This window comes from Pristiophorus japonicus, chromosome 1 (genome assembly GCF_044704955.1).
Source record: "Pristiophorus japonicus isolate sPriJap1 chromosome 1, sPriJap1.hap1, whole genome shotgun sequence".
In the NCBI taxonomy this organism is placed as follows: domain Eukaryota; kingdom Metazoa; phylum Chordata; class Chondrichthyes; family Pristiophoridae; genus Pristiophorus; species Pristiophorus japonicus.
The window spans coordinates 335,563,412-335,589,365 of NC_091977.1; the positions used below are offsets into that span (position 1 = coordinate 335,563,412).

The following is a 25,954-nucleotide window of genomic DNA, read 5'->3' on the forward strand; positions in this document are numbered from 1 at the left end:
GCATGCATACAATGATGCTCATTGTGCCACCAGGTGCATCATCGAGCAGTGCATAGGCATCCTTAAGCAGAGGTTCTGGTGCCTGGACCGCTCTGGTGGCACCTTGCAGTACTCACCTCAACGGGTCTCCATAACCGTCGTGGTCTGCTGCATGCTTCACAACCTGGCCATCATGAGGGGACAGCCGCTGGAGGTTGAGCCAGCAGTATCACCTGAGGAGGAGGAGGATCCCCATTGCCCCAGAGCCAGGAGGCGGCGTCCCATCGCCACTCTGGAAGGGAGGTGCAACCGCTTTAGATAATCCCATCCATACGTGACCCTTCAGGTCCCACTTTCAGTGGCAATCGCAATGAGTGCCTTAACGCTGAATTGCCCACTCCCAAATGAAACACCTGGCCAGATATATGTGCCAAAAATAAAGGTTTATCAAATTATCCAAATCACTGCAAAAACAGACCATAAAGAACAATATAATAATACTGTGATCATATTTTACCCCTGTGCATCTCACTATAACACCTGTAATGCATGACTACCCTAACACTACACCTAACTGTCATCCCTGTGGCTGCATCATGGATCCGGGAAGGCTGCAGTGGTTTTTGTCGGGGACCTACAGCTGTCCTTCTAGGACGCCCTGGAACACCTCTGTGCTGGAAGGGCCGGGTGCAGACTGGCCAGCACTATCCTAGGAAGGTGCATCCTCACATATATGGAGGTGCCTGACACCTCCCCTGCAATCTCCCTCCAAGCATTATGTACTGCCTGTCTGCTAGGTCCCCCACCTCAGGAAACAGTATTCTTCTTCTGTCCTCCACACCGTCCATCAGTGTCTCCAGCTCCATATCAGTGAACCTGTTGGCTCTCCTTGCACCTCTTACACCAACCATCCTTGCAAACTCCTTCCCTCCTCAGGGCCTTGCTGCAAACCCTGGCCTTTAAAAAGGCCAGAGAGCAGCTAGCTTGTTAGAAACCCTTACCTGCATGCTGAATTTCTCAGTGGTCATAACGCTCAAATTAAGGCAGCCACATTGCTGAAAAATCCAATTTGGAATGGTTCATTAGCGCTGGAACCCATTTTTTCACTTTTGGAGCTGAATATGGGGTGGCCCAGCCATGAAAATTTTTTGGCGCTAATGGCCACAAAAAGTTGGAGGGAGCACCAGCTTTCCAGCAGTACTGAATTTTGAGCCCTATGCCCCTTCGTTCTAGACATTCCAGCCAGAGGAAACAACCTCTCAGCATCTATCCTGTCAACCCCCCTCAGAATCTTGTATGCTTCCATGAGATCACATCTCATTCTTCAGAGTATAGGCCCAATCTAGTCAATCTCTCCTCATAGGACAACCCTCTCATCCCAGGAATCCATCTAGTGAACCGTCATTGTATTGCCTCTAAGACAAGGACATCCTTCATAGAATGAGACCAAAACTGTGCACAGTACGCCAGGCATGGTCTCAACAAGACCACGTACAATGGTAGCAAGCCTTCTTTACTCTTGTACTCCAACCCTCTTGCAATAAGGGCCAACAAGCCATTTTCCTTCCTAACTGCTTGCTGTACCTGCATGCTACTGGTTGAAGCAATGAGATTTTAAGAAGCTTTTGAAGGCAAGAGGTATGGAAAGTCAGATTGGTTTTGAGAAAGAACTCCAGAAAGCAGGGAGAGAAGCTGAAAGGCTGACTTCTGATGGTGGTGTAGCGGGCACAATAAACTAGAGAGAAGGGAAAAATGAATGCAGTCAGACCCGCATGTCCTGTCACACAAAGTTGCATATACCACCACTGCTGTCCTTGCAAAGCTCCACTGTGTCCTACGTTACAGCAAATCTATTTCAAAATCCCACTTCTTCTTTTGAACCTGGTAGACAGTCTTGCTCGTCCCTATCCAAGCAACCTTCTCCAACCAGACATGTCTGCCACTCTTTCAGTCAGTGATTTCCAGACCCCCACCACCCTCTGGGTGAAAAGCGTTTTCATAAGTTCCCCTCTAATCCTTCGACTAATTGCTTTATATCTATGCACCTGGTTATTGACCTCTCTGCTGAGGAAAATAGGTCCTTCCTATCCACTCAATCAGGACCCTTATAACTTTTATACATCTCTCTAGTTTATTGCACCCTCTACACCACCATCAGAGGTCAGCCTTTCTGTTTCTCTTTCTGCTCTCTGGAGTTCTCTCTCAAAACCAATCTGACTTTCTATACCTCTTGCCTTTAAAAACTTCTTAAAATCTTTGCTTCAACTAGGCCTTTAGATCCACCACCCTCAAATCTCTTGTTTCTTGCTCAATGACCACCTCTTCCGATATATATTTTGTGAAGGTGTGTCATACTGTTGCTGTTTCATAGAATAATAGAAATTTATGGCACAGAAGGAGGCCATTCGGCCCATTGTGTTCATGCCGGCCGAAAAAGAGCTATCCAGCCTAATTCTACTTTCCAACTCTTGGTCCATAGCCTTGTAGGATACGGCACTTCAAGTGCATATCCAAGTGCTTTTTAAATGTGATGAGAGTTTCGGCCTCTTCCACCCTTTCAGGCAATGAGTTCTAGGCCCCACCACCCTCTGGGAGAAAAAGTTCTCCTCAACCCCCCCTCTAATCCTTCTACCAATTACTTTAAATCTATGTCCCCTGGCTATTCACCTCGCTGCTTCCTATCCAATCTATCTAGGCCACTCATAATTTTATACACCTGAATTAAATCTCCCCTCAGCCTCCTCTGTTCCAAAGAAAACTATAGTTCTCCAGTCCTGGCAACATTCTTATAAATCTCCTCTGCAACCCTCTCGAATGCAATCACATCTTTCCTGTAACGTGGTGACCAGAACTGTACGCAGTACTCTAGCTGTGGCCTGTACACAGCTAGTGTTTTATGCAGTTCAAGCATAACCTCCCTGATCTTATATTCTGTGCCTCGGCTAATAAAAGCAAGTATCCCGTATGCCTTCTTAACCATCTTATCTATCTGTACTGCTACCTTCAGGGATCTGTGGGACTTGCACTCCAAAGCCCCTTGATGTAATTGAATAGACTAGCAATAAGTTGACAACCTTAACAGGCTATAGGAATAACCATTTTGTAAAGCTAGAAAACTTACAAATGCTCCAGTAAGCTAGCTGCAATCAAACCAAATTATCGGGATGGAGCAAAAGGAGCTTTACTCTCCATCTATCTGTGATTCACCTGAGCATATAATATTCTCTACATGCTATTTTTAGCAAAAAACCTAGATGAGCATAATATAATGCTAATAGATTCGTTACACATTTGAACCACGTGGCAGTATTGAAAAACTTCAACAACAAAAACTTGCATTCATATAGTGCCTTTAACATAGAGAAACAATCCAAGGTGATTCACAGAAACATAATCAAAAACAAAATGGATGCTAATTGGAGATTCTAGATGGGGGTACCAAAAGCTTTGGTCAAAGAGGTGGATTTTATGGAGTGTCTTAAAAGAGGAGAGGGAAGTGGAGGGAGGGAGGGGTTTAGGAAGGGAATTCCACATTTGGGGCTTAAGTGGCTGAAGGTATAGTCACCAATGGTTGGAAAAAGGGAGGGGCGATGCACAAGGTGTCAGAGTCTGAGGAATGCAGTTTGTGGGAGCGTCCTCAGGCCAGAGGAAGTTACAGAGATAGGGAGGGGCTGAGGCCATGAATGATTTAAACACCGGTATGAAAATGTTACATTTGAATGTCTAGGAGCCAATGTAGGTCAGTAAGGATGGGCCAATGGGTGAATGGAACTCGGTGCATGGTAGGGTAGGGGCAGCAGAGTTTTGGATGAGCTGAAGTTTCCTCCTACTAAAGATTGGGAAGACCAAAGCCATTGTCATTCGATCCCCGCTGTGAACTCATTTCCCTAGCCATCAACTCCACCCGTTTCTAGTATCTGTCTGAGGCTGAACCAGACTGTTCGCAACCTTGGTGTCATATTTGACCCTAGGCCCTAAGCTCTGGAACTCCCTCCCTGCCTCTCTACCTCTCTTTCCTCCTTTAAGCCACTCTTTAAAATCTACCTCTTTGACCAAGCTCTGCCCTAATATCTCCTTATGTGGCTCAGTGTCAAATTTTGTTTGATAACATTCCTGTGAAGTGCCTTGGGATATTTTACTACATTATAGGCGCTATATAATTCCATGTAGTTGTTGTTGTTAACAGAGGTTTGAAGATGGGATGCCGGCCAGGAAAGCACTGAGATAGTTGAATCTGCAGTGACAAAGGCACAGGTGAGGGTTTCAGTGGCAGATGGACTGAGATAGGGATAGAAGTGGACGATTTTTGAGGGGTTGGAAGTAGTCAGTCTTTGTGAGGGAAAGGAATTGGGGTTCAAAGCTCAGATTGGGATAGAATAGGATGCCGAGGTTGCAAATAGCCTAGTTTAGCCCACAACAGTGGCCATAGAGGAGGATGGAGTCAGTAGCGACGATACTAAGTTTATGGACCAAAGACTATGGGCTGGAGTTTCGGTTCATTGCCACCTCTGTTTTCGCCCCAGAGGGTCGATAATAGCGGTGGAAAGCATTTCTGGGTGGAGGTTTGCGGGGGCATGGAGCAGTATCGCCCGGGAGACGCGAGCTGGTGTGCAACGCCCCTGGTTGCGCCCTATAGTGAGCCCTAGTGGGACCGTCTGTGAAAGCTGGCTATCTGAGCTATACCGGCTGCAGTGAAGGAAGGAATATCGACCTGAGGTAAGTTGATTGTTTTTATTTTTTCGATTCATGTGGATATGGCGTCAGTAATATACTGGGAATGTTTTTGGTGTTTTTTTTTCAGATTTTGTTTTCCATGGAAGTCAATCTTAGGGTGCTCTGAAGCCAGCTGTATACCTCGGAATTTTCAGTTGCCCAGCCGGCCTAGTGCCCTAAAAGAGGTGTGGAATGCCTCCCTTAGCGCTCCGCTCCACACTCGGGGCCCAGCTGGTGAATTTTGCGACTGGAGACACAAACCATTTCCCAGCTCAACATTTACCGCTTTGCCCGTGTTAACGCCGCAACCGAGGCGGGACTGAATTTCCACCCCAATGGATTTGATCTTTCCAGTGGTTAGCTGGTGAAAATTGTGCATGGTGTGATCGATGATATCAAAGGCTTAAGGAAGATGAGAAAGGGATATTGGCTCACAGTCACAGGGAATGTCATTCAAGACTTTGATTAGGTCCATTTAAGGAGAAGCACAAGCCTAATCGGTTCCAAGAAAGAATTGTGGGAGAGATGGGCACAGATTTGCTCATCATGTATCACTGATGTTGGAAAATTCTTTAGTTCCAAATTTTTTCACTTATAGAAAATCTTGATGTAAGACTGTGAGAGCTAGTGTAGTAGACTTGAAATTGAGCTGAAAGCATTATGGAGGAAATTGCCGCACGCTGGGTTTGGAGCGGTCATTTAGCTGATGGAGATTTATTTGCACTGGCGCAGGATGCGGCGGCCCCAGAGTAGATTTGGACTCTTTGCGCAAAACAAATGTTGTCTGTGCTAACCCGGCGTGCTCCCAGTGTTTACATGGCGCTTGCAGGACGTGACCCTCGGTGTCGCACTGATGACGTCAGCACGACACTTATGCACTGCATCATGCCATCACGTCGCAATGTCCCTTCCCTTCTCTTAAAAAGGAGGGCCACTATGATCTGAGCAGCACATTCAGTGCCATCCACCAGGGAGGGTGTCGGCTGGGCCAGAAGCCTGGCACCCCAGAGGGGCGGCCCAGCAGAACCAGTGGCCGCCATTGTCGGGCCGACTAAAAGGTTGGGCGACAGAAAAAAGATGCCGGCCGCTCTGGCGGCACCTCCCCTTTAAGGGCCGCCGGGGCACCCCGGCCACCACAGCTTCTCACACCGAGAAGCTGTCGGTGGCTTCACCCCGCACAGACTTCGCTTCCGCGGGGCAATTTCCGCCGCGGGGTGCAAAGGGGTCGTCGTGGGGCGATAAGGAGTCGGCACGCACAGCGATGATGTCATCGTCGTGTGGGTGGCGTGCTGGTGCGCCAATCGCCGGGCAATCCACTTTTCTCCGGCGGAGCCCTGGGGGCAAGTCTGCATGGGTCGATGTGCCCGCTGCACCCACCGCTAATGTATTAGCGCTCCGGTGGCACCAGCCAACAGCGCTAACTGGCACTGCGCTAAATGTAATTTCGACCCTTGGTTTTAAACATTGGAGTAATGGCAGATTGACCAATATTGATCCACCCACTTATGATTGGCTGCCTTATTAGAGTTTTTCTTCACAATTGGTGATCTTTTCAGGGCCTCAGAACTGTGGAACTTCTCTCTCTCTCCGTATTCCCTTTCATGCAGAGGCTTTCAACGTGAGCCTGGCATTGTGTAATAACTGTGACTTGATTTCGTTCATTGCTTTTACTTTTCCCAACCATGGTGGTGTCCAACACCGTGGGTTTTTGCACCACACCTTACTTTCCTTAACAGAAAAAAAATAATTTACACAGTACATTAAGCATTTATTGGAAAATGAGGACCAATAGCAACACTGCCAAAAGTGCCCTTGCCTTCTTTGTTACAGGAGTTAATTGAAGGGGACAATTCCTGATGTTTCCATGAGACTTCCCTAAATAATTTCAAATGATCATAATTGAGCATAGTTGAGAAGTGTGTGCTGGCAGCTGAAAATCATCTTGGCAAGGAAGAAACTCAAGGACAAGAGGAGGTTATTCAGCCCCTCGAGCCTCTTTCACCATTTAATTAGATCATGGCTGATCTGTACCTGAACTCCATCTACCTGTCTTGAGTCCATAATCCTTAATACCCTTGCCTATCAATGTTTTGTGGTGCCATCTTTCACCTCCATAGTTCTATGTAGAATTTCAAATCTCCTTTTCCATTTTTCCCATTGTGGTCGCATATAGTGTGCGATTGGTGAACCCCAAGACCAGGAACGAAGGCCAGTCGGAAAAGGAATTGATACATGCCAGTACATATTCCTTTCTCCCTTTGCTGGCTGTGTTTTGCTGCAGGCCTCTGGATATGTGTGTGTCTTTTATCACTTTGTCATGTCATCAATAGTTATGTTGCGTCTTCATTGCTATTGCAATATGTGTGTCTGCGTGTAATCACCATTACCTGCAAAATCAAAGTTGCATTTAGCACTAAATTTGAAATCTCACAGAAACTACAAGGGTGCCATTTTATGGGAAGTAGAAAGCTGTCTTATAGGTGCAGTAGTTGATAGTCTTGGGAGGTTGGCATCAAGACATATTATAGCAGAGTGACTATTTGCGCTAGATTTTTCTGTGTCCTTCTGCATATGAGAGACTGGGAGGGGAGAGAGAGAGAGAGACTGGGGGGGGGGGGGCGAGAGAGAAAGGGAGAGACTGGGGTTGGGTGAGAGAGAAAGACTGGGGGAGGGGCGAGAGAGAAAGACTGGGGGGTGGGGGCGAGAGAGAAAAGGACTGGGGGGAGAGTGGGAGAGATAGAGACTGAGGGGAGAGTGAGAGAGAGAGAGAGAGAGAATGGTGGAGGGGGGCAAGAGAGAGACTGGGGGGAGAGTGAGAGAGAGAGAGAGAGAGACTAGTGGAGGGGGGCAAGAAAGAGACTGGGGTGAGGGGCGAGAGAGAAAGACTGGGGGAGAATGAGAGAGAGAGAGAGAGATGGGGGGGAAAGAGATACTGCGGGGGGGGGGAGGAGGGCGGAGAGAGATGGGGGGATGGAGTGAGAGAGAGAGAGACTGGGGGGAGAGAGTGAGAGAGACTGGGGATGAAGTGAGAGAGAGAGACTGGGGGGAGAGAGTGAGAGAGACTGGGGATGAAGTGAGAGAGAGAGACTGGGGGGAGAGTGAGAGAGACTGGGGATGGAGAGAGAGAGAGAGAGTGAGAGAGACTGGGGATGAAGTGAGAGAGAGAGACTGGGGGGCGAGTGAGAGAGACTAGGGATGGAGTGAGAGAGAGAGACTGGGGATGGACTGGGAGGAGAGTGAGAGAGCCTGGGGGAGCGTGAGAGAGAGAGACTGGGGATGGAGTGAGAGAGAGAGACTGGGGGGTGAGTGAGAGAGACTGGGGATGGAGTGAGAGAGACTGGGGGGAGAGTGAGAGAGACTGGAGATGGAGTGAGAGAGAGAGACTGGGGATGGAGTGAGAGAGAGAGACTGGGGATGGAGTGAGAGAGAGAGACTGGGGGGAGAGTGAGAGAGCCTGGGGATGGAGTGAGAGAGAGAGACTGGGGGGAGAGTGAGAGAGACTGGGGATGCAGTGAGAGAGAGAGACTGGTTATGGAGTGAGAGAGAGAGACTGGGGGGGGGAGTGAGAGAGCCTGGGGATGGAGTGAGAGAGAGAGACTGGGGATGGAGTGAGAGAGAGAGACTGTGGATGGAGTGAGAGAGAGAGACTGGGGTGAGAGTAAGAGAGACTGGGGATGGAGTGAGAGAGAGAGACTGGGGATGGAGTGAGAGAGAGAGATTGGGGGGAGAGTGAGAGAGACTGGGGATGGAGTGAGAGAGAGAGACTGGGGGGAGAGTGAGAGAGACTGGGGATGGAGTGAGAGAGACTAGGGAGGGGGGGAGTGAGTGAGAGAGAGAGAGACTGGGGAGAGAGAGGGGAAGCGGGAGAGGGGATCGGAGGGGAAAGAGGGAACTCAGGGAAGACGGATCACGTTGTTTCAGCCCCCTTTGCACCCACACCTGATTTTGCAGAAAGCTTGGTGCGTGTGTGACAAGGGACATCATTGGAGTGGATGAAATCAGGAAGTCATGACACTGTCACTATTCACTTCATACCCAATAAACCTGTTAACATCCATGACCCACACACAATGCTCCATCTATGGCGGGACGGTGTTGTGGGGGTGGAATGTAAGGGCAGGAACTTGTGTTGGGATGGGGGAGTTCTATCCTGTCTGAAGTCAGAATGGCTCGAATTACACTTTACAAAGTCACACAGAACTTGGGCTGGGCGGTTCCAATTACACATTCCGGAGAAACTTCTAGGTGTGTCTTATCCTCCAAGGGAACCAAGCAGCAATCAGGTTATGTGATCATGGGGAGCCAATCAGAGCATTTTGTAGTGCAAATAGCAGTGTCCATATTATAGTGCTTTTGTCTCTAACCTGAGTATCACAGTGGATATAAAAATAGAAGGCACTGTGTTTCTAGCAGTGACAGCTTGCAAAGCACAAAAATGTCACTCTGCCATTTTCCAAAATAAGAATCTTGCACTTTCACAAATCACTTTTGTTGATTAATATATAAAAGATACAACTATCAGTTTTGGTTTTAAGGAAATCGCACTGGTCATATTAAATTTCTCATCCACCAGAGGGCAGCAAGGGTCTATCGGTTCTGAAGACAGACTGTTGCATAGACTCACAATTTAAGATTTTTATTTTTTAGTCTTAAATAAGTTATTACTTTTGTACTTTTTTTAACTCACAAAAATTAAACATTCTTTTTCTGAAGTCAAAGATCAAATACTCAAAATTCCTTTCTGGGTTGCTGCCTTGCAATCATTCTAGTTTTTAAACGGGCAAAAGATTCATGACAAAATATCTGGCAAACTTTTGCTTTTGGAGGGAAATTTCCAACAGGTCAACTCCAATTCCTTTGTACCTCGATGTCACATGTTTGTTATATGGGAGTGAGATTTGGATCAGTGCTGGCATTCCTGCCTCTGTGCCAGGAGGCTCCGGGCTCGAGCCGCACTCCAGACAGCCCTGGCGAGCAGAGCTGAGAATTCTGGGGCCAAAATTGCGCCTTTCTATTAGAGCCATGACCGCCTCAAAAAGACGGCCACGGGTCGGAAAGGACTTACCGCTTAGTCGGCGCGGAGTTACCGACAGTTTATAAACTCCCTCTATGTTTTTGCCTGCGGTGATGGTCACTTTGCCGCCCATGCTGCCGCCCCTTCTGACCGGCAGCGAACCCCTTTCCGCTCTGTGTGGGGAAATTACCCCACGGGAGTGGCGCCACCATCGGTCGGTGCCCCTGACAGCTTTCCCCTGCGGGAAGCTGTCTGCGGCTGGGCGGCGGGTCCGCCCTTAAAAGAGAGGGTGCACTACCACAGCCGCCATCTTATTTTAATTGTTGGCTGACTCAGAGGTCGGCCCAACAATGGTGGCCACGGGTTCGGCCGGGCGACCAACAGGCAACCCAGCACCTCCTCCCCTGGTGGCCCAGTGGGTGCCACTAAAGTGGCTGCAGAGTTCGCGTTGTGACGCGTCAGCACGATGCTGATGACTCCGAGTGGTATCCGACCTGCTCCACACGCACTTCCGCCCTGCAGCCGCCACGAACAACGCACCGACCAGAAAGAAAGTAAAACACCTGAATATTGGTCGACTCTCCACCCCATGTTTGGGGCGGAGAAGAAAGAAATAAAAACGGTAGGCGTGCCACTTTTTAGGCGGGGGGCAATTTTGGACCCTTGGTCTCTAAATACTGAGCTGACATCTCGAGTGGTACTTCTGTCTGACCCACCTCAACGTTGTATCTCGCTGATCCACCTGGTAGGGCATCTTAAGTCAAGCTATTGACCTATACATGTGAAAATAAACTTTGTTTCGGAAACAGCGCAGAGCACGATCTGTTGAATGTAACGCAGTGGAAGAAATGGATTTTCTCATGTGCTTCTTGGCATGGAAGAGAAAGAAGAATGAAATATTGGAAGGTTGGGCTTTAGTAACCTGACAAATATATGCTGAGGAACTAGACAAATATTTAATTCCCTCATTTAATTCTTTACTGAGGAACCATCTGGGGTTTGATCACCCAGCATAGGTCTAGGGATGAGTCGGCGCGCTGAACTATCTTACACGAACCAGTTAGGTTCAAAATGAAATCAATTTACTGACCCTTGATTCGGTTGTCTCAAGCTGCTGAGTGAGTGAATTAACACTTTCTTGCAAAACCACAAAAACAAAGCCAGACCACAAGTCATGCGCAAAACAGTATTTATTGGTTATAAAACACAACTTAAAATTTAAAGTTAAAATTATTGATGGACAGAGTTACTTAAGAAAATAAGTAGGAACGTTTACACAAGGAATTCAGGGTATCGCTAAATCAGCACCAAGGGTGCTGAGTATTAACTGTAGTGGAAATCTCAGAGTTTGAGATTATAAATTGGTGAGATTACTTTAAGTATAATTCCTTAGACAGCTGACAATTTAACAGCTTTGAATAGCCAGTCTTTTTTTAATAACTCAAATCTACGTGTGTGATTAACAATGTTCAGAGCTTACATGACCTCATCCTCACAAGTGATGTTCTCGGGTCAGTCTCCGTCCTTCCCTGGGATGTGGCTGTTGGCTTCTGGAGTGTTATATCGATGAACCTCTCTGTGGCAGGGTTATCTGTTTTACTTGGATCTCCGCTTCCAATTAACCCCTGTGACACATGAGTGACAATATATGAGCTGGCTTCTTTCTCACCTTTCTTGATCTTAGACTGCTGGTAATGACATAATACTCTTTGTTCTGCTGAATGGCTGATGCAGCCACAATTTAGTTTTTAGCCTGTGACACTCTGTCCTTAAAAGGTACCTTGTACTGGTCAGAATACCTCTTGCACCTGCTGGGAAAAAGTTCTTACAGAAGAAGAATGGAGGAAATAAAAGTCCTAATCTGATTAACACGGTGAGACTAAGAAGGACTACAACTTCTACCAAAGACAAAGTCAGTACTGAAGCATGGATTTTTGGCCAAGTCAGCTCCATTCCCCCACCCACTTTCTAAAAAAGAGTTTCACATAAATATGAGGGGTGTTATGTATGCAATAAAGGTTCAAACTGAGTACTGTTTAATTAAGCAAGGTACAGCCTTGCTCTGCTTTATTTAGGCCCAAAGTGTCTGACTCACAAAATGGCTGGCCTTTTATACCAGAGCAGCACCATGTGCGTGCTTGCTCAATGGCCTCCAACAATGACACCATCTGGTGGCTACAACCAGCATGTACATACATGACAAGGGGCTGTGCCCAGTTTATGACTCACGAAGTGCTTTTTCCCTGGGCCTGAGCCAGAGTTAATGACTTTATGATTTAATTACTTAAAAGTAATGGGGTTCAATGTTTGGAACCCCATAGAAACGATTTACTTCCCACCACTCAGTTGAGCAGCTGAACTCCACATTGTTCGGCCATCCTCAGCCAGGTTACAGTACACTTGCCTTACCAAACCTTGAAGGTAATTCTTCGGCAATATGGCAGGGAAATGTATAAGAGTGGATGATATTAATTCTCCCCCACCACCCCGATGCCAGGAAAGGCCCATTTACCTGGCACAATGTTTAGGAAAAGGGATAGAGACCCATTTTGCTAGTCCCTGCCCCTAGTAAGTTGGCCTGGGGTACCAAGTATCACTGTGGTGGGGGTGAAGGGGTGGGGGTCGAGGAGCTAGGCTTGTGCCTGCAGTAGTGCTCATGTCTGACTGCCATTATCTGATGGACAACCGCAAGCTGGAAGTGAACTAGGGAAATAAGAAAAAACATGTCGTGGAGAGGGAGAGAAGAGTTCTGTGAGTGAAAGGCCAAGGCAGACAGGACACGAAACAAGAGTAAGCAAAGAAATTGAGATTAGGAAGACATTGCATTTCTCTTCTTCTTAGGCAGTCCCTCGGAGTCGAGGATGACTTGCCTCCACACTAAACATGAGTTTTACAGGTGACCGATGAGCCCAATGCAGGACCTATAGTCTCTGTCACAGGTGGGGCAGACAGTGGTTGAAGGAACAAGAGCTTGGGGGGCCTAGGTTGCCGTGCACTCCTTCCGCTGTCGACACTTTGCTTCAGCTTGTTCCCGGCAAAGAGACTCGAGGTGTTCAGTGCCTTCGGATGCTTCTCCTCCACTTTGAGCAGTCTTGGGCCAGGGATTCCCGTGTATCGGTGGGGATGTTGTACTTTATCAAGGAGGCTTTGAGGGTGTCCTTGAAACATTTCCTCTGCCCACCTAGGACTCGCTTGCTGAGTTGGAGCTCCGAGTAGAGCGCTTCTTTTGGGAGTCTCGTGTCAGGCATGCAGACGATGTGGCCCGCCCAGCGGAGCTGATCGACTGTGGTCAATGCTTCGATGCTGGGGATGTTGGTCTGAGCAAGAACACTGATGTCGGTGCGCCTATCCTGCCGACGGATTTGCAGGATCTTGCGGAGGCTGCGTTGGTGGTACTTCTCCAGTGTTTTGAGGTGCCTGCTGTACATAGTCCGTGTCTCTGAGCCATATAGGAGGGCGGGTATCACTACTGCTCTGTAGCCCATGAGCTTGGTGCCGGGTTTGAGGTCCTGGTTTTCAAACACTCTCTGCCTCAGGTGACCGAAGGCTGCACTGGCACACTGAAGGCAGTGTTGGGCCTCATTGTCAATGTCTGCCCTTGTTGACAGTAGGCTCCCGAGGTATTGAAAATGGTCCACACTGTCCACGGCCTCGTCATGGATTTTGATAACAGGGGCCAGTGCTGTGTGGCGGGGTCAGGTTTGTAGACGACCTTTGTCTTACAGATGTTTAGTGTAAGGCCCATGCTCTCGTACGCTTCGGTGAAGGTGTTGACGATGGCTTGGAGTTCGGCCTCTGAATGTGCGCAGATGCAAGCGTCGTCTGCGTTTTGTAATTCAATTTGAGGATGGGACGACCTTAAACCTGGCCTAGAGGCGGCGGAGGTTGAATAGATTCCTGTTTGTTCTGCAATTTAGCTCCACTCCAGCGGGGAGCTTACATAGAAACATAGAAACATAGAAAAATAGAAAATAGGTGCAGGAATAGGCCATTCGGCCTTTCGAACCTGCACCGCCATTCAATGAGTTCATGGCTGAACATGCAACTTCAGTACCCCATTCCTGCTTTCTCGCCATACCCCTTGATCCCCCTAGTAGTAAGGACTACATCTAACTCCTTTTTGAACATATTTAGTGAATTGGCCTCAACAACTTTCTGTGGTAGAGAATTCCACAGGTTCACCACTCTCTGGGTGAAGAAGTTTCTCCTCATCTCGGTCCTAAATGGCTTACCCCTTATCCTTAGACTGTGACCCCTGGTTCTGGACTTCCCCAACATTGGGAACATTCTTCCTGCATCTAACCTGTCTAAACCCGTCAGGATTTTAAAGGGTGAGATGGAGCATTGCAGCAAGGAAGATCGAGGAGAGCGTTGGTGTGATGACACAGCCTTGCTTGACCCTGGTCCAGACATGGAATGGGTCTGCGGTGGATCCGTTTGTCAGGATTACAGCTTGCATGTCATCGTGGAGCAGGCGGAGGATGGTGACAAACCTTTGAAGGCAGCCGAATCGGAGGAGGACGCTCATGATTGACAGTGTCGAAGGCCTTTGTGAGGTCAAAGAAGATCATATGCAAGGGTTGGTGCCATTCCCTACATTTCTCTTGTATTTACCAATGCAGTGAAGATCATGTCCATTGTGCCCCTTAGTGGGCATAATCCGCATTGCGACTCTGGGAGGAGCACTTCAGCCACAGGCAGAAGGCGATTGAGGAGGATTCTTACAATGACTTTCTCTGTGGCCGACAGCAGGGAAACTCCTCTGTAGTTACCACAGTCGGACTTGCCATCTTTCTTGAAGATGGTCACGATTATGGCATCTCAGATCTCCTGGCATGCTCTCCTCCTTCCAGATAAGAGAAATAGGTCATGAATTCACGACATAGTTCTTCTCCGCCATATTTTATTGCTTCGGCGGGGATTCCATCTACTCCTGGTGCCTTGTTGTTCATCAGTTGTTGGATGGCCTTTTTTATCTCATGTCGGGCTGGGCTTGTGGTGAGATGGTGGTGGGTGGCATGCTGCGGGATGGAGTCGAGGACACTCACGTCAAAGACAGAGTCTCGGTTAAGGAGATCTTTGAAGTGCTCCTTACCTGCCTCTCTGTCCTTGATGAGCAGCTCTCCGTTCTTGGCCAGCAGTGGGGTGGGGCCTTGGGTGCTTGTGACATAGGTCATCTTGACTGCGCTAAAGAATCCTCACACGTCGTAGTTGTCGGCTAGCTGCTGGATCTCCTGTGCTTTCTCCACCCACCATCTGTTCTTTAGATCGCGGGTTTTCTGTTGGACCTCGGCCTTCAGCCGTCTGTAGAGCTGCATTCTTGCCCTCGAGTTGTTTCCAGTTCAAGAATGCCTTGCCTTATTAGCTCCTACCAAACTGAAAGTAAAATCACTTTGACTGGCGCAGAGTTAAGTGTACCTTAACGCGTGTGCGGAAACAGAGAACTTGCAGTGTCTTTCAGGAGCATACGCTGTCATCGGGAGCATAACACCCCGGTCGGGGTGAAGGAGCAGCGAGAGACTGTGGAGGGATGTGATTTGAGACCTAGGGGAGGCGCGAGTTCGGGGCCAGGGGCCCAAGGGCAGCACGGGCCAGCCCACACTGCGATACGTGTGTGCACTAAGTCCGTGCAGCAAAGCTTGTCTCCAGTCGTCTTGGATAATCCTTGCCACTGGACCAAGACCTAGTTCTGTCAAGCCCGTGTGGTGGCTGGTGTGCAACGCCACCACACATTAAAAAAAATCCACGCACAGGCATCTTCCACCCTTGAGAATATAGTTCGGGTCCTTCATTGAAACACCTGTGAATTCATCCGTTTTTGGCGTGGAAGCAAGTCATCCTCGTTTCGAGGGACCACCTATGATGATGATTAGCTCCTGGATCTCCTGGTTGTTCTCGTCGAACCAGTCTTGGTGTTTCCTGATCGAATGACCGAGCGTTTCTTCGCAGGTGCTAATTATGGAGGCCTTGAGGGCAGACCAGGCACTCTGCGTCTCTGTGTCACCGGAAGTCATCAGGTTGGCAGTGAGGTGCTAGCTGAATAGGGCTTTCTTAGCAGGATCTTTGAGTGCTCCAGCGTTGATTTTCCTGCAGCATTATTTTTGTTGCCATCGCTGTTTTAGGGCAACATTGATGGTGATGACAGAGCGAATTAGGTGGTGGTCTGTCCAACAGTCATCAGCTTCTATCATGGCATGGGTGAAGTGCACGTCCTTGTGGTCCCTTGCTCGGACGATGACACAGTCTAGCAGATGCCAGTGCTTGGAGCGAGGATGTTGCCATAAAGGCTTATATTTGTCTTTCTGATGGAACAGAGCATTCGTTATGATGAGGCCATGTTCTAAACATTTCGTCAGGAGGAGGGTACCGTTGGAGTTGGATTTCCCTACCCCCTCTCTGCCGATCACATCTCCCCAGAGGTCAGTGTTCTTTCCAATTCTAGGGCTGAAGTTGCCAAGGAAGATCAGTTTGTCACCCATTGGGACTTGGGACAGGGATTGTTTGAGGCTGGAGTAGAATTCCTCATTGGTCTCATCTGTAGCTTCCTGTGTTGGGGCATACGTGCTGAAGATCATAGCGTACTGGTTAGCCGAAGGGTCATAAGGTGTTCATTTATCCTGCAAGGGGAGTTTCTGAGACGGCCCACTAGTTTATTTTTTATGGTGAAGCCTACCCCATGGAGGCGGTGTTCTTCTTCTGGTTTACCTTTCCAGAAGAAGGTGTAACCACCACCTTGTTCTTTGAGCTGGCCTTCCTCTGCCCATCGTATCTCGCTTAGGGCGGCAATGTCTACGTCGAAGTGCCCAAGTTCCCAGGCAACGATAGCGGTGCGGCGTTCCAGCCTGTTGCTGTTGGGGTTGTCCATGAGGGTCCTGACATGCCAGGTCCCAAACTTCATTAGGAAGACATTGTATTTATATAGTACTTTATTACGTTCTCAGGACATCTAAAAGCATTTCACAACCAATGAATTATGCTTGGTCTAGTTTCAGCCTTGTTTCAGTTTGTAACACACTTGCCTCTGAATCAGAAAGTCATGGGTTCAAACCCCACTCCAAAGACTTAAGCACATAATCTAGGCGGACTTCAATTCTGTCCTGCGGCAGTGCTGCACTGTCGGAGTGCCATCTTTCGGATGAGACATTAAACCGAGGACCTGTCTGCTCTCGGGTAAATGTAAAAAATCCCACAGTGCTTTAGGAGCAGCGGAGTTCTCCACGGTACCCTGGCCAATGTTTATCCCTCAACCAACAGGACTAAACCAGATTATCTATCTGGTCGTTTGTTTCCTTGCTGTTTGTGGGACCTTACCGTGTGCAAATTGGCTGCTGCATTTTTCTACATTACAACATGGACTACACTGCAAAGTACTTTATTGGCTGTAAAGTACCTAACTTTGTGAAAAGTGCTATATAATTAATGGCATATATAAAGTTCTTTTTCTTTTAGTCACTGTTGATTTGTAGGCAAACATAGCAGCCAATATGCAAGAGTCAGCAATTCGATGTTATAATTAGGCCTCATCCTTGCCAAGACCATATCAAAACATTTAGCAAGATTAAATGTGAGGTGGGTGGGCGACATAACTTTTTAGGCAAGAGAAATTTGACCTTTTTATAATGAATATATTAACTGCTAAAAATTGGAAGAATTGAAACAAATGAACAATTTCACTATATCACCATTTCACTTTCAATTACAACACTGTGTCTCCATTCATTTATAGACAGCATTCACTATACGAGTAACTGCTGGATCAGGCATTCTGAGCTACTCTGCTGTAGGTGGCGCTGCCTGCTGCGATACAGAAGAAACGTTTGTGTGTGAATCATACCTGTTTAAACATGCACTGCTGCGATTTGAAGGTGTCACAGTAAGCCATTTTGTGTTGCTAAGCAAGCTGTGACATAATAGGTTTTTTAGCCTTATTCCATAAAAGCCACGAGTAGCGAGTGTAAATCAGTGTATCCAAATGACAAAACATTCTTTCATTAGTCTTTGAAATTCAAACTTGAATTTTGTTCTTGACCAGTTTTTCTATGTTTAGATATAAATGATATAACACAGCAGCTACCACTCATTGTTGCAGACGCAGTAACGCCCAAGTGGGGAAGGTCTGAGTGCAAGAAACCTTAAGACCTTGCATCTGCCTCGACAAAGCAATGTCCAGATGTTAAGAACAAAAGGCATTACTTACTTTCTTAGTAGTGATTTCTATATTTGAAATATCCCATTAAACACCTTTAAAAAGGTAGTCTAGAAAATACGCAGTCACAACCCAAACCAATGTGAACAATGTACATCATTACACAGGAATCCTTCCAACAAACTGTTTTTAGAAGACAATTGCAAAGATTTGTAATCAATATTAGCTTATTTTGTTTATCCAACTCTAATTTTTAAATAATTTTTGCTTGAACAGCTGCTGACAAAGCCAATGGAAGAGAACCATGAGGAAGAATTTGTACTGAGAGTGTGCTGATAAGTTACTTTGGCAGGTAGCAATTGGTTGTGTTGTTGCTTGACCTGGTTCCACCAATCTTCAGCCAATCAGAGGATTCTTTTTTCTTTATAATATCTTTAAGTTTGTGTTCATTTTCAGCTGATCAGTAAGATTATGAGCATGTTAGTGGAGGGGAATGGAACATGTCACATTATGGACATCACAGCGCAGATGAAGACCATTCGGTCCATCGTGTCTGTGCAAACTCTATAGTTCCGACGAAAGGTCATCAACCTGAAATGTTAACTCAGTTTCTCTCTCCACAGCTGTTGCCTGACCTGCTGAGTATTCCCAGCATTTTCTATTTTTATTTCAGATTTCCAGCATCCGCAGTATTTTGCTTTTGTCTTTGCTACAGTCATTAATTACTAATCGCAGTGCCTCACTCGTTCCCCTTAGCCATGTATGTTCCTCTGCTTCAAATATTTATCCAATTTTACCTTAAATAATTGTGGTGTCTGCATTAAAGTGCATCTGTCCATTCCATTAAGCTATCTGAGTCTTTCTGAAGTCTTTTTTAGTCCTCCTCACTGTGAAACCTACTTTTGTGTCTTCAGCAAATTTTGAAATGGTGCTCCCTCTGCCCAAGTCCAAATCATCCATATATACTGAGAATAAAAGTGGCCCCAGTACTGATCCTCGGGGTGCTCCACTTCTGATCTTTCTTAGGTCTGAGCAACAGTTATTTATCCTAATTCTTTGTCCGTCATCTATCTGATTATCCATGTTCCTACATTTCCTCATATACCATAAGCCTGAATTTTTCTAACAAGTTTTTTTGAGACACCTTATCAATTGGCTTCTCAAGTTCCATATGCACTACATCTGCTGCATTCTCTTATCTTTTTACAATTCTTTAAAAAAAATCTTTAAAAGTTGTCAAAAATGAAAACCCAAAGATGCTTTATAAATACATTAAGAGCAAGAGGATCACTAAAGAAGGAGTGGGGCCTATTAGAGACCATAAAGAATGTGTGTATGGAGACAGAAGGTGTGGGTATGATTCTTAATGAATAATTTGCATCTGTTTTCACAAAAGAGAGGGATGATGCAGACTTTGCAATGAGGGAGGAGGAGTGTGAAATATTAGATGAGATAAACATAGTGAGAGAGGAAGTCATAAGGGGCTTAGCAGGTTTGAAAGTGGATAAATCCACAGGCCCGGATAAAATGTGAAGAGAAGCAAAAGAGGAAATAGCAGCGGCTCTGACCATCATTTTCCAATCCTCTCTGGCTACAGGTTGGTGTCAGAGGACTGGAGGACTGCTAATGTTGTACCTGTTGTGTATGGAGAAAGAGTCAGACTGGACATTGTGTGCTCAGAGTAATGTGTGACCTTAGTCTTTTATTGCAGGTCTCTAGAGTGCCTCTCCAACCTATGAAGCCTCCTTAAATACCTGTGCTCCAAGGGACTATGGGATCCCTTAGGAATCCAGGGGATGAGCCCTCTGGTGGCTGTACAGAGTAAATACATGTTTACATATATAACAACACCCCCCGCCCCCCCCCAAAAGTCGATAGTGTAACCGTTTACAATGTGAGTCGATCTGGGGCCCTTCGTGCCCTGGTTGATCGTCTCGGTGTGAAAGTTGGTGTTGTTGAATCATTTGTTGGGCCCTCGCTGGGCTGCTGTTCAGCTGGCCTTGCTGGGCTGCCTGGTGTGTTGGGCCCTGCTGGGCTGCTGTGGATGATGGATTCTGTTTCGTGGTCAACCATGGTGCCGGTTGCCACTGGTGTGTATGTTGGGGGATCAAAAAAGGTAGGGTCCAAGTTAGGTTGCTCAGGATAGTCCGTGAATCTGAGTTTGATTTAGTCCAAGTGTTTCCGGTGAATTAGTCCATTTGAAAGTTTGACCTGAAACAACCTGCTCCCCTCTTTGGCCACGACAGTGCCGGGAAGCCACTTGGACCCTATCCATAATTTAATACAAATACAGGATCATTGATTTCAATCTCGCATTACATATTTGCGCTATCATGGTATGTACTTTGTTGAAGCCTACCTATTCATGTAGATCAGGGTGAACTAACGAGAGCCTTGTCTTAAGTACTCTTTTCATGAGCAGTTCAGCAGGTGGGATCCCAGTGAGTGAATGGGGTCTCGTGCGGTAGCTAAGCAGGACTTGGGATAGGCGAGTCTGCAATGAGCCTTCAGTTATCCTCTTCAAGCCTTGCTTGATGGTTTGCACTGCTTTCTCTGCCTGACCATTGGACGCTGGTTTAAACGGGGCAGGTGTGACATGTTTGATCCTGTTATGGGTCATGAATTCTTTGAACTCAGTACTGGTAAAACATGGCCCGTTGCCGCTCATCAGGACATCGGGTAGGCCGTGTGTGGCAAACATGGCCCGCAGGCTTTCAGTGGTGGCAACGGATATGCTAGCCGACATTATCTCACATTCAATCCACTTGGAGTACACATCTACAACCACAAGGAACATTTTACCCAAGAACAGGCCTGCATAGTCGACGTGTACCTAGACCACGGTTTGGAGGGCCAAGACCTTAAACTTAGCGGCGTTTCCCTAGGTACCTTGCTTAACTGCGAGCATGTATTACATCTGTGAACGCAGGACTCTAAATCCGCATCGATACCGGGCCACCACACGTGGGATCTGGCTATTGCTTTCATCATTACGATTCCTGGGTGGGTACTGTGGAGGTCATTGCTGAAGGTGTCTCTGCCCTTCTTGGGGACCACTACTCGATTGCCACACAGAAGGCAGTCTGTCTGTATCGACATTTCATCTTTGCGCCGCTGGAACGGTTTTATCTCTTCCTGCATTTCCACTGGGACTCTGGACCAACTCCCGTGAAGCACACAGCTTTTGACTAGAGATAATAAAGGGTCCTGGCTTGTCCAGATTCTGATCTGCCGGGCAGTGACAGGTGATTTCTCACTCTCAAATGCTTCCATAACCAAGGCTAGATCTGCGGGCTGTGCCATTACCACCCCCCTTGGTGGGCAATGACAGTCTACTGAGAGCATCGGCGCAGTTTCCTGTGCCTAGCCTGTGGCAGATGGTGTAGTTGTATGCAGACAACGTGAGCGCCCATCTCTGGATACGGGCCGATGCGTTGGTATTTATCCCTTTACTCTCAGAGAACAGGGATATAAGTGGTTTATGTTTAGTTTCCAACTTGAATTTTAGCCCAAACAGGTATTGATGCATTTTCTTTACCCTATAGACACACGTTAACACTTCTTTCTCAATCATGCTGTCAGCTCTCTCAGCCTTAGACAGATTTCTGGATGCATAAGCAACTGATTGCAGTGTACCGAAATCATTAGCTTGTTGCAATACACACCCGACGCCATATGACGACACATCACATGCTAGTACCAAACGCTTACATGGATCATACAACACAAGTAATTTGTTTGAGCCTAACAATTTTCTTGCTTTTACAAAGGCGTTTTCTTGGCTTTTGCCCCAAACCCATTCGTCCCCTTTTTGTAGTAAGACATGCAGTGGTTCTAGCAGGGTGCTGAGACTCGGTAAGAAGTTACCAAAGTAGTTCAGGAGTCCCAGAAACGACCGCAGCTCCGTCACGTTCTGTGGCCTCGGTGCGTTCTCGATTGCCTCTGTCGTCGCATTGGTGGGCCTGATGCCGTCCGCTGCAATCCTCCTTCCCAGGAACTCTACTTCAGGTGCCAGGAAAATGCACTTCGAGCGTTTTAACCTGAGCCCCACACGGTTGAGTCGACTAAGAACCTCCTCCAGGTTCTGTAGAAGCTTGACTGTGTTCCGACTTGTGACCAAGATGTCTTCCTGGAAGACCATGGTGTGCGGGACCGACTTCAGTAAGCTTTCCTTGTTTCTCCTCTGGAATATCGCCACCGCCGATCGGATTCCAAACGGGCATCTGTTATAAACAAAAAGACCTTTGTGCGTGTTAATGCAGGTGAGGGCTTTCGATGATTCCTCCAGTTCCTGCGTCATATAAGCTGAAGTCAGATCCAGCTTCATGAACGTCTTTCCTCCTACCAGCTTTGCAAAGATGCCGTGGGCCTTTGGTAGTGGGTATTGGTCCTGCAGGGAGAAACGATTGATAGTTACTTTGTAATCGCCACAGATTCTGACAGTGCCGTCTCCCTTGAGGACTGGGACAATAGGACTGGCACACTCATTAGACTCGATTGGGAAAATGATGCCCTCTCGTTGCAGCCGGTCTAGCTCGATCTCTACCATTTCTCTCATCATGTACGATACTGCTCTCACCTTGTGATAGATGGGTCACGCCCCCGGAATTAGGTGGATCTGCACTTTTGCCCCTTGGAATTTCCTGATGCCTAGTTCAAACAGCGAAGGAAATTTATTTAAGACCAGGGCACACGAAGTGTCATCAGCGGGCAATAGCGCTCGGACGTCGTCCCAGTTCCAGCGTATCTTTCCCAGCCAGTATCTGCCAAGCAGCGTGAGACCATTGCCCGGTACCACCCAGAGTAGTAGCTTGTGCACCGCTCCATCATAGGAGACCTTTACGGTAGCACTGCCGATTACAGGAATCAGTTCTTTCATGTAAGTTCTTAGTTTCGTGCGAATTGGAGTCAAGTCTGGCCTAGAGGCCTTGTTGCACCACAACCTATCGAAAGTCTTTTTGTCCATGATGGACTGGCTCGAGCCCATGTCCAGCTCCATTGACACCGGGAGTCCATTTAGTTCAACATTCAGCATTATCGGGGGACAATTCGTCATGAATGTGTACACCCCATGAACCTCTGCCTCCTCTATCTGAGGCTCTGGTTCATAGTGATCCTCCGTGGATCTGTCCTCCTCTGCAACATGGTGATTTGCAGGTTTAACAGGCTTTGCAGCTTGCCTGCACACTCGTTGGAGGTGTCCCATTGTTCCACAGCGCCAACAAGGTGTTATGGCCTTGCATTCATCACCTTTGATGGTGGACTCTGAGACATCTGCGGACGTGTAGCTGCAGGTATGTTTGATCTGCCCTGTATGTTATGATTCGAAAACAACATCACTTTGTTCACAGTACTTGTAGCAGCCCTTGTGTGCTGAGAGATTTGCTTAATATTGTCACTGATGGCAATGAACGTCTGGGCAAACGCTATGACCTTACTCAAGGTTGGGGTCTCTACATTCAAATGTTTGCGAAGTATGGTTTCGTGGTCAATGCCAAGTACGAAAAAGTCTCTGAGCATGTGCTCCAAATGTCCTTCAAATTCGCAATGTCCTGCAAGGCGTCTTAGCTCGGCAACATAACTCACCACTTCCTGGTCTTCAGACCTTTTGTAGGTGTAGAACCGGTACCTCGCCATCAGAACGCTTTCCTTCGAGTTCAAATGCTCTCGGACCAGTGTGCACAAATCATCGTACGATTTCTCCCTGGGTTTCGCTGGAGTGAGCAGATTCTTCATGAGGCCATACATTGGTGCCCCACAGATGGTGAGGAGGATCGCCCTTCGTTTGGCTGCGCTCTCTTCCCCATCTCATTGGCCACAAAATATTGGTCGAGTCGCTCCACAAAAGTTTCTCAATCATCTCCCTCCGAGAATTTCTCCAGGATGCCCACTGTTCTCTGCATCTTTGGGTTCGCTATCTGTATCTCATTGCCAGTTGTTGTGTATGGAGAAAGAGTCAGACTGAATACTGTGAGCTCAAAGTAAAGTGTGACCTTAGTCTTTTATTGCAGGTCTGCAGAGTGCCTCTCCAACCTGTGAAGCCTCCTTAAATATCTGTGCTCCAAAGGGATTATGGGATCCCTTGGGACTCCAGGGGATGAGCCCTCTGGTGACTGTACAGAGTAAATACAAGTTTACATATATAACAGTACCTTTGTTTAAAAAGGGAGAAAGGGATAGACCGAGTAATTACAGACCAGTTAGCCTAGCCTCAGTGGTGCGAATATTATTGCAAAAAATCCTGAGCGAGGGGCAGGATAAATCTTCATTTGGAAAGACATGGATTAATCAAGAACAGTCAACATGGATTTGTTAAGGGAAGGTCGTGTCTGACTAACTTGATTGAATTTTTCGAGGAGGCAACCAGGTGGGTCGATGAGGGCAGTGCCTATGGTGTAGTGTATATGGATTTTAGCAAAGATTTTGATAAGTTCCCACATGGCTGACTGGTCATGAAAGTAAATGCCGATAGGATCCAGGACAAAGTGCACATTGCATCCAAAATTGTCTGAGGCAGGAAGCAAAGGGTAATGGTTGATGGGTGTTTTTTTGACTGGAAGGCTGTATCCAATGGGGTTCCGCAGGACTCAGTACTGGGTCCCTTGCTTTTTGCGGTATATATCGATGACTTAGACTTGAATGTTGAGGGTATGATTAAGAAGTTTGCAGATGACATAAAATAGACTGTGTGGTTGATAATGAAGAAGAAAGCTGCAGACTGCAGGAAGATATCAATGTACTGGTCAGGTGGGCAGAACAGTGGCAAATGGAATTCAATCCGGATAAGTGTGAGGTAATGCATTTGGGGAGGTCTAACAAGGCAAGGGAATACACATTAAATTATGCAACACTGAAAAGTGTAGAGGAACAAAGGGACCTTGGAGTGCAGGTCCACAGATCCCTGAAGGTAGCAGGACAGGTAGATAAGGTGGCTAAGAAGCATAACCTCCTTGCTCTTGCATTCCATGCCTTTATTAGTCGAGGCATGGAATACAAGAGCAAGGAGGTTTTGCTTGACCTGTATAAAACACTGGTTAGGCCACAGCTGGAGTACTGTGTGCAGTTCTGGTCACCACATTCCAGGGAAGATTTGATTGCACTGGAAATGGTGCAGAGGAGATTTACAAGAATGTTGCCTGGGCTGGAGAATTTTGGCTATGAGGAAAGATTGGAGATGCTGGGTCTGTTTTCTTTGGAACAGAGGAGGCTGAGGGGAGACCTGATTGAGGTGTATAAAATTATGAGTGGCCTGGATAGATTGGATAGGAAGGACCTATTTCCCTTGGCAGAGGGGTCAACAACCAGGGGGCATAGATTTAAAGTAATTGCAGGGGGGGTTTAGAGGAGTTATGAGAAGAAATTTCTTCACCCAGAGTGGTGGGGGTCTGGAACTCACTGCCTGAAATGGTGGCAGAGCAGAAAGCCTCACTACATTTAAAAAATGCTTGGATGTACATTTACAGTGCCGTAACCTAGAGGCCAAGGACCAAGCACTGGAAAGTGGGATTAGGCTGGTTAGCTCTTGGTTGGCTGGCGCAGACATGATGGGCCGAAATGGCCTCCTTCCGTGCTGTAAATTTCTATGATTCTATGACTTTTCTTTAACAAATCCATTCTGGTTATCCTCCATTAAACCAAGCTTTTTATGAATTCTTAAAACTCTCTCAAAACTTACCCAGTTTATTCTTCTTGCGCTTCGTGAACAAGTGTGTGAATTGTCCACTCTCCAGGTTGTGTATTTAAGGAGTGTGGAGGAATTATGGCCAGAGACTTTGCTATCTCCTCTCTGACTTATTTCAACAGCCTTGGTGCAGCCATCAGAGCCCGGTGGCATCCATTTTGAATTGTTGAAGGGAGGAGAGAATGGAAATGGCTTGACAGGTAGGACGTCTCTAGACTATCACCGTCTGGCCTTGGGAGGAGTGAGTGCTTAAGGTTAAGGAGGATGACAGCAGTGTCAGGAGGAAAGGAGGATACAGGGTTTGAGCAGGTAGGGGAGCGATAGGAGTATTGATGAGGGGTGGTAAGAAGGAGATTTGCTCATGGGAAGATGAAGGGCTATGGGAAACCATCAAAGCGAGGGCTGGTGAAGCATAATTGTT

The 25,954-nt window shown here is 47.1% G+C and overlaps 1 protein-coding gene across 1 annotated transcript in view; it reads left to right on the plus strand.

Moving 5' to 3' along the window:
* The window catches only part of LOC139264731 (dual specificity calcium/calmodulin-dependent 3',5'-cyclic nucleotide phosphodiesterase 1A-like), a 1,390,883-nt gene that overhangs the window by 222,823 nt on the left and 1,142,106 nt on the right, over positions 1-25,954 (plus strand). The window lies entirely within an intron of this gene.